This window comes from Canis lupus, chromosome 11, assembly GCF_048164855.1.
Source record: "Canis lupus baileyi chromosome 11, mCanLup2.hap1, whole genome shotgun sequence".
Classification (NCBI taxonomy): Eukaryota; Metazoa; Chordata; class Mammalia; order Carnivora; family Canidae; genus Canis; species Canis lupus.
In genome coordinates this window covers 66939774-66948929 of record NC_132848.1, presented here as the reverse complement: position 1 = coordinate 66948929, position 9156 = coordinate 66939774, and positions in this window count along the sequence as shown.

The following is a 9156-nucleotide window of genomic DNA, read 5'->3' as shown; positions in this document are numbered from 1 at the left end:
CCAACAGAATGGGTGGAAGTGGTGCTGTGTAACTTTTCAGACTGAGCGTTAAGAGATCTGGAGCTTCTGACTTTTCTGCTTGGTATGCTTGTCCCAGAAGAGAGACAGCACGTAAAAGGTACAACAACCCCTGAGTGCTGCATGCTGTGGGAACCCAATCTACACAAGGATAGGAGAAGTGACCTACTCTAAGCTCTCAGCCAACAGCCAGCCATGGACGTGACCCATCTTGGACATTCCAGGCAGATGACCCTTCAGATAATTTTTAGACCCAGTAAGACACCACTTAGAGCAGAAGCTCTGACCAGCTGAGCCCAGTCAGTCATCCCACAGAATCTTCAGTTACAATGATGGTCACTGCTGTTTTAAGGCACCAAGTCCTGCAGTGGTTTGTTACTTGGCAATTGGCAATGAATGCGGGCAGATGCTTCCTTTCTCAACTTCCTTTGCTGCTAGGTGGAGCGTGTGACCTAGGCTTTCCCAAACAGATGCCCGTCCCCAGACTTTGAATTGGGAGCTAATTAACAAATAGAAGCAAGAGCCACGGAGAACTTTTTCTGATGGTGATGGTAGCCGGGTTGGCGAGATAGCTTCTGACGCAGCAGGAGCCAGCTGGTGTTTCATGTCCAGGGCTAGTGGCCCTGGCAATACCAGTTTCCGCAGCATCCTCACTGGACCAGATCTCTGGCATGATTTGGGGAGAGGTTCCTGGCTGTTCGGACCCTGAGCTTTGTTCTTGAGTCATACAGGAGATTCTGTGAGCTACCTAATGTTTTAATAATTTCCACTTAATCAGTCTATGTCAATTCTGTTGCTGGTGACTAAGAACCCTGACAGATACTCCTTTCAACTATGTTGCTCCTATTCATTCCTTAAGATAAAATTCAAAGATTCATTCCTCCTCAACAATTTCTCCTCCTAGAAACCTTCACTGACATCCTCTCTGTACTCCCTGCCCCCCTCAAATTTGTTTCTTCTCTTCTAAGCCTCTGTTGTGCCTTGTGTGTATCTATAATATTGCTCTTATCATATCGATTGTCGTTTCCAATTTCCTAAACTGTCTCCCTCACTAAACTTATAGCTTTATTTTTTTTAATTTTTATTTATCCATTTGAGACAGAGAGACAGAGAGAGACAGAGACAGAGAAACACACAGAGAGAGAAAGATCAGGAGCAGTGGGGAGAGGCAGAGGGAAAGGGAAAAGCAGACTCCTTGCTGAGGGAGGAGCTGGATGTGGAGCTCCATCCCAGGACCCTGAGATCATGACCTGAGCTGAAGGCAGATGCTTAACCATCTGAGCCACCCAGGCGCCCTGAAACTTCTAGCTTAAGGGGAAAGAACTGGGTTCTTCATCTCTGTATCTCTAGTGCCTAGTATGGTGTTTATCTCACATTTGTTGGCTGAATGAGTAATTGAAATGAATGAAATTGATGGTATGAAATTTAGTATGTTTATAACCTCTCTGGACATAAACAGTTATCATTTCTATTCTTTTTTACCAGTTACATTCTTGTCATAATAGAACATCGATAAGGTTCTCTTGACAAGAAAAATGGAGCAAATTTTAGAGTATTGCTTTTATAAAATACCACCGTAAATTCTTTGGATACTACTGATATCCATAATATTAATGGATTCCTTCTTAACCTAGTACCTATTTCCTTTTTGTGCACTGCCACAGACATTTTCATTGTTATTCCAATGATTACTTTTATTCTTTTTTTGATGTAAAAATGTTGGAAGTGTGGGTTTAAAAATCCTTTTAGCGAAATTCCCCAGAGTACTTTAAGCATTTGAGATGAAAAGTTGTGTAAAAAAGTCATCTTAGAAGAGATGACAGATACATATCGTGAAACTTCTAGCCATATGATTTAGTGAAGCCGTAGCAAACGCGTTCTTGTTTGAGAACAGCCCAGGGCTAAAGGTTAATGAAAATATTTATATGGCCAAAAATCCAGCTACCGAATCAGGATTCTTCCACTGTATCAGATCCCCAGGCTTGGAACATTGGCACCTATGGCTTTTGCAGTTCCACAGATGACAGTGATGTGCACCAAAAGTTGATAACAATTAAGACGAGGGACTGGGACGCCTGGGTAGCTCAGTGGTTCAGTGTCTGCCTTCGGCTCAGGTTGTGATCCCAGGTCCTGGGATCGAGTCTTCCATCGGGCTCCCTGCATGGAGCTTGCTTCTCCCTCTGCCTATGTCTCTGCCTCTCTCTCTGTGTCTCAAATAAATAAATAAATAAATAAATAAATAAATAAATAAAAGACAGAGGGACCATTTATTTACTTTTGGCTATGAGCTTATTATTTAACCACATAACAACATTAAGTAGTATGTTAAGGCTCCATCCTAGGGTTTGTGAAGACAAGCATGAACAAGATACTCCTTGTCCCTTAGGAGTTTACAGCCTAGTATCAGGTACATGCAAAGATTTTACATGTTTTGTGCACTTTCTCTGTACATTTTAAATTTCAATAAAACAACTGTTAATAGTTTCTGCCTCATGGACCTATAGGAGGTCTAAATGTGATGCTGTACCTATGGTACTGAACACAGGGCTTGGAACATGATAAGTACCAGCAAATGTTAGCTATCACTGATGTGGTTATTCCACGAGTGTTGTGTCCCTACCGACTGGGAGACAGAACTGATCTTTTCCTACTGTATCAGCTGCATGGAGTTGGAGATAGACTCCTGAGAACTCCTGAGCACGGGTTCAAGTAGATCAGTGTTCCATGGGTCCCAAGACCCTTCCTTCCCTGTGGTTCTCAAAGCAGTTCCTGGACTGGGATGAAGCAGGGCTGAATCTTGGGTTGTACTCAGGTACAAAAGAGAATATGTTAAGTAACATGCACTAAGGAAATGGTGTTGGTGGTTCCCAGCCCCTGGGAGCTTTTATGAGCTTATCATGGTGCTTTTATCCTTCCATCAGTATTATGCACGTACGATACTCAAATGTGTATTGGATGAATGAGTGCATATGTTTAGGATGCAACAGTGTTAAGTCTCTGTTACCTTCTACAGAAATGGGTCCACCCTGAATACTGGAGCACTGATCTGCTTCTGCTGAGAGAATCCAGGTTATCCATCTTTTTTAGCACCCAACCTGGAGAAATGTTATTGAAGTTCACTCTTGCCAGCTTCATCACAGATTAGCAATCTAGATCTTCAGTTATGCAAATTCTAGACGTTTCAGCCATGTAGAGCAACCACTATCTGGTGGGGTATTTCTCAAGACTCCCTTTACTACAGACAACATGGTTGTTTACATTGAAAACTCTTAGCAGCGCCTGGATGGTTCAGTGGGTTAAGCGGTTAAGCGTCTGCCTTCAGCTCAGGTCATGGCCCCAGGGCCCTGGGATCAGCTCCACGTCAGGCTCCCTGTTCACTAGGGAGTCTGCTTCTCCCTCTCTCTCTGCCCCTCCAACCACTCATGCTCTCTCATTCACTCTCTGAAATAAACAAACTTAAAAAAAATCCTCTTAGAATCTATGAAAAAAATTACTAAAACTGAAAAGTGAATTTAAGAACATTGCATGTTACAAGGTTAATATAAAAAAATCAGCTCTACTTGTATATGCTACCTACAACAATTGAAAAAAATGAACTTGAAAGACATCACAATAGAATTTAAAGGCAAAATATTTGGGAATAAACTGACAAAAATCTGCAAGGCATTTATTCTGCTAACAAAGCATTGTGAGAAAGTTTAGCAAAGACCTAAGTGAATGGAAATTTATAATGTTCATGCAGCATAAAACTTGACATTGTTAAGGTGGCAGTTCCCCCCAGTTTAACCTATGGATTCAACATAATCCTTTTTTTAAATTTTATTTATTTATTCATGAGAATACGTAGAGAGGAGAGAGAAGCAGAGACATAGGCAGAGGGAGACGCAGGCTCCATGCAGGGAGCCCAATGTGGGACCCGATCCTGGGTCTCCAGGATCACACCCTGGGCTGAAGGCGGCACTAAACCGCTGAGCCACCGGGGCTGCCCGATTCAACATAACCCTGATCAAAATCCCAAATACCATTTTTTTCCCAGAATTTCTTTTTAATTGAGGTATAATTGACATACAGTATAACATTATCCTATTAGTTTCAGGTGTACAATGTAATGATTTAATATTTGTATATATTGAGAAATGATCATCATAGTAAGTCTAATTAGCATCAATGATTGTATTTAAATTTGAAACAAAAAACCAGAAGTATATTTTTCCTTTGGAAGAGAATCAGTTTTGGGACACCTGGGTGGCTTAGTCAGTTCAGCAGCCCACTCTTGATTTTGGCTTAGGTTATGATCTCAGGGTTGTGAGATTGAGCCCCAAGTGGGGCTCTGTGCTCAGTGGGTGAGTCTGCTTGAGATTCTCTCTCTCTCTCTCCCTTTGCCCTTCCCCCAGCTCCTGTACATGCACTCTCTCTCTAAAATAAATAAATGAATCTTTTTTTTTTTTTTAAAAGAAGAGAATCAGTTTTTATTCAACGGAATCTAGCAAACAAATCACTTGGATCTAAAATATTTTGTTAATTCAATGTTGTGTTGCAAATGTCCTGCCCTTGGCTGATGAAGAAGCTGAGATGAAGACCTAATGAACTAAACAAAAAGCCTTTGTTAGCTGGCAACTGGGATAATGATGAAGGTCTCAGATTAGCATAAATTTGTGCACTGATATCCATCAAAGTATAGTTTTCTCTGTTGTCATTTTTTTAAAGATTTTATTTATTTATTCATGAGAGACACAAAGAGAGAGGCAGAGACTCAGGCAGAGGGAGAAGCAGGTTCCATGCAGGGAGCCTCATGCAGGACTTGATCCCAGGACCCGGGATCACGCCCTGAGCCAAAGGCAGATGCTCAACCCCTGAGCCACCCAGACATCCCTGTTGTCATTGATTATGGGGAAACAAAATCACCACTGCTGTCAAATGGGTTTTCTACAGAACTTTATCTATGTCAAATATAAACCTATTACATCTATATGGACAGAAAGGCTTGTGATAAAGGTTCCTACAGTCGTGGAAGCTGGTAAAACAATGATAGGAAATGATGATGGTTCAGAAATTACCTTAGTGCTAATCCTATGGAGATACGTATATGAAGTTCCATTAAACTCAAAGCATTTTTTTTCTTCTCCTCCCTCATCTTTCTCTGGGTTTTCCTTCTTTAAGACCATACAGTGTGATTTCTGGTCTTTGAGGCAACAAGAACCAGCTCCATTATCTTCCTTTTGTAGTGGTTTATAAATAAATAAAAGTTCTTTTAACAGTTTATAAACCTAAAACCCAATGAGGACTTTCATTTCTTCTTCAGGGAATTTTTAAAAATATTCTGAGCTCGGCAGCCCAGGTGTCTCAGTGGATTAGCACCACCATCAGCCCAGGGCGTGATCCTGGAGAAAGGGGATCTAGTCCCATGTCGGGCTCCCTGCATGGAGCCGGCTTCTCCCTCTGCCTGTGTCTGTGCCTCTCTCTCTCTCTGTCTGTCTCTCATGAATAAATAAAGAAAATCTTTAAAAAATATATTCTGAGCTGAACAATTGGCTCTGGCAAGTAGCTGTCATACCACATTCCCACATGACTTGCAGAGAAGCTGGCAGGACATCCTCAAAGTAGTTCTCTCTATGGGATCTCTTTCACCTTTCCTTTTCTTCTACTCATCCTCCTCCCACACCTGCCTCCTCCCAGCCTCCCTGCTCCAGAACTGCCTTTCATTCTCTGCTACCTTCACCTCTAGATGCACTTGGTATGTATATACTCAACCCAACCCAGCAAGGCAAGACTCTTTGGCCTTAACCAAGCAGATCACCTGTTGTTCTTCAGTCGTACCCTTAGAATCTCAAGACATCTATGTAGTTTTGTTTTGCTTCGTTTATTTTACAAAGATAGTATCATCTGACTCCAGATGGTGTTTTGGGCTAATTACTTAAAAAAAAAAACCCCAACTCAATAGTATATTATGGATGATGGATGTTTCCCCCATCAGTACACATAACACTCTTCTCTCCTTTTTTATGGCTTCATAGTACTCCATAATCTGGCCAACTATGTATTTAGAAAAACCAAACGAATTCCACATTTTCTACTATGTTTTACTGTCACAAATAATGCCATGATATCTTAAATCAGGAGAGTAGGGTAGAAAGTGGAAGGAAAGGAGAGTAGTAAGTTTGGAGCATATCAGAGGGCTGGCTGCAAGTCTGGTTTTGGATATGATGATAACTGCAGCAGGTCTGAGGTCACTTCTAGAATACAAGGGGTGACAGGTGAGGGAAGAAGGTAGTGGAGAAGGCAGCAGAGGAGATGGGGCAATGCCTGGATGGGTGGGCACGTCTTGTTTTTCCCAGCATCCCATTCCTTTTTAGGCAACCAGTAAATTCATTCAATTACCAACATGGTGTTAGCCCAGAGTTAACTCATCTTTTCTCAACCTAACGTTGTAACGACTGGCTCTCTTCTGTGCCTTAGTTTGGGAAGCAGGCTGAGACCGATGTATACAGGGTTTTAAATTCTGCACCATGGATTTATAGCAATAGGGATGCTCTTAATGTATTGCCCTTGAATTGAGACTTCAGATCTCGGCTCAGAAGTTTGCTTTGCAGGGGCGTCTGGGTGGCTCAGTTGGTTAATCATCTGTCTTCGGCTCACATCGTGATCCCAGAGTCCTGGGATCAAGCCTCATGTTGGGATCCCTGCTCAGTGGGAAGCCTGCTTGTCGATAAAATCTTTAAAAAAAAAGTTTGCTTTGCAACCACTCAAGTGTTCTTAGGAGATAAACAGCACAATTAAAGAACAGCCAACTGTGGGAAAAAGCAAATATATCACCTGTCTGGTTGTGTTTCAACTCAAGTGTTTTCTTTTATCTTCAAGAGTAGCTCTAATCTATTCACATAACTTCATATTATTTGTGTTCTTTTACTGCATATAACTATGTCCCCATGGTGTCCCCCGTCCTCATAGCCCTGTTGGTTTCTTCTCTTTTCAACTACTGGTGGATTTATAACACACACTTGCAGCATTTTCTAGCATAACTTCTAAAGGTAAATACTTGGTCCCCTCAAGCCTGACTTTTCTAACATGTTTGACTTTATAATTACTTTTCTCCCCCAACAGAACCACTTCTTCAGTCATCACTTATTTGGGGAGATGGTCATTTTCTATAAGGCACATTTTGCAAAGAGCAAAGTAACTCTAATAATATAGTAATATGTAATGTGATCTGATCTGCATGTGCTAAGCTAAGTATGATATGATCTATATGCTAAACTACACATCTAACTGCAATCTGACACGTGCCCTTAAATAACAAAATGCTGCAAATTCTCAATTTTGTAGAGTATATTTTGAGTCTCTTGATGTTATTTGTTAATATTATTATCATTTAAAGATTTTATTTGTTTATTCACAAGAGACACAGAGAGAGAGGCAGAATAGGCAGAGGGAGACGCAGGCTCCCTGTGGGGAGCCCGATGTGGGACTCGATCCCAGGGCCCTGGGATTATGTCCTGAGCCAAAGGCAGATGCTCAACCACTGATCCACCCAGGTGCCCCTATTTATTTATTATTATTATTTTAACTCTTTTTTTTTTTAAAGATTTTATTTATTTATTCATGATAGTCACACAGAGAGAGACAGAGAGGCAGAGACACAGGCAGAGGGAGAAGCAGGCTCCATGCACCGGGAGCCCGATGTGGGATTCGATCCCGGGTCTCCAGGATCACGCCCCGGGCCAAAGGCAGGCGCCAAACCGCTGCGCCACCCAGGGATCCCTATTTTAACTCTTAATTCCATTTTCAATGCAGGCAAAACTGCACAGGAGACTCTTATTCTCTTTCCTTCTATTGCTGATCACCTTTTGGTTAAAGTATGACTCTGCTTCCCAAACCTCCTCCAACCTCCACTCTGTTCTTGGGCCCTGCTTTGGGCCACTTGCCATGGGGCTTGTGTTTGATTTGGGGCTTCCTAGGCTGCCGTTACTCAGTCTTTTTTCTCTGGATCAAGCGAGGGCAACTCTCCTCACCGCTTCCTGCAAGTTGCCTTTTGCTGAAAGCTAGAGCCCACAAAGAACCCCTTTAGGGCTTGGAAGAAGGTGCTGTCAACATTCAGTACCTTGCTTCTTGGCATCAGTCCCTTACATCTTTGTCCCTGCCAACCTTCTCCTACCCCTCTCTGGAGAACTGTCTCCTTCCCTGCTAGGGCTTTCAGCCTTCATTTCCCCAGGAAATGATTTTCTCAGTCTCTCCACAAAAGCTCAGGAGGAAAGAACCTGGCCTTTCATTCATAATTGGCCGCTGTGTGGTGTGGGATGCAGTGGGAGTAGGAGTAAATGTTCTCCATAGTTGACATGAATGCATCTTCCAACAAAACCCAGCTGCTGCTGTCACTGTGTAGTGGGTAAAAAGCTTACAGTGTTTGGAAGGATCAATGATGAGATTACCAGAAAGTCAATGTGTCAAGGAGTGACTTAGAGTATCTTACTGGATGAGGAAACAAAGATCAATTTATTTTATTCATGGTGTGTGTGAATGGCTACTTCGTGTGTGTGTGTGTGTGTGTGTGTGTGTGTGTGATCCCCTTCCTTTGTAAAGGAGCTAGTCTGAAATTGAGAGGGCCAGGCTCCAGGGGGATAATTAGGATTTTAACAGCTTACTGTGAGTGGAAAATTTCATTTCTCCAAGTATTGAGAAGTGCATGCTAATAGTTATCCCAGCCATTGGTCTGCCAAAGATTCTTATCAGACTTAGACATTCAGATAGATGGTCCAACAAGCATTACAATCAGCAGAGACCTGTAAAGACTTTTCTGGAGAAAATCAATCTGTACCCAATGCATTATCCGGGCATGCTTGTTTTTCAGATTCATAAGTCATTTTGTTGTCAGAGCAGCCTTTTTATTCCTCTTAACGTTCTAGTGACTTCTGGGAGGCAGCTGTTCCAAATTCTCCTCACTCTTCTTAAAGAACTTTTGACCTCCCCCTACTGCCACAGATGCCCTCTACACCTAATTTACTGAGAAGGTCAAGGCCTCATCTCTTCTCTCTACTATCTCAGTTTTGCGTGCATCACCATCCATCCTTAGCTTTTTCCTCTTCATTCTTTCTATTTCCAGAGAAGCCACATCCTATTTTTCACCGCAGAGCTGACCTTTCC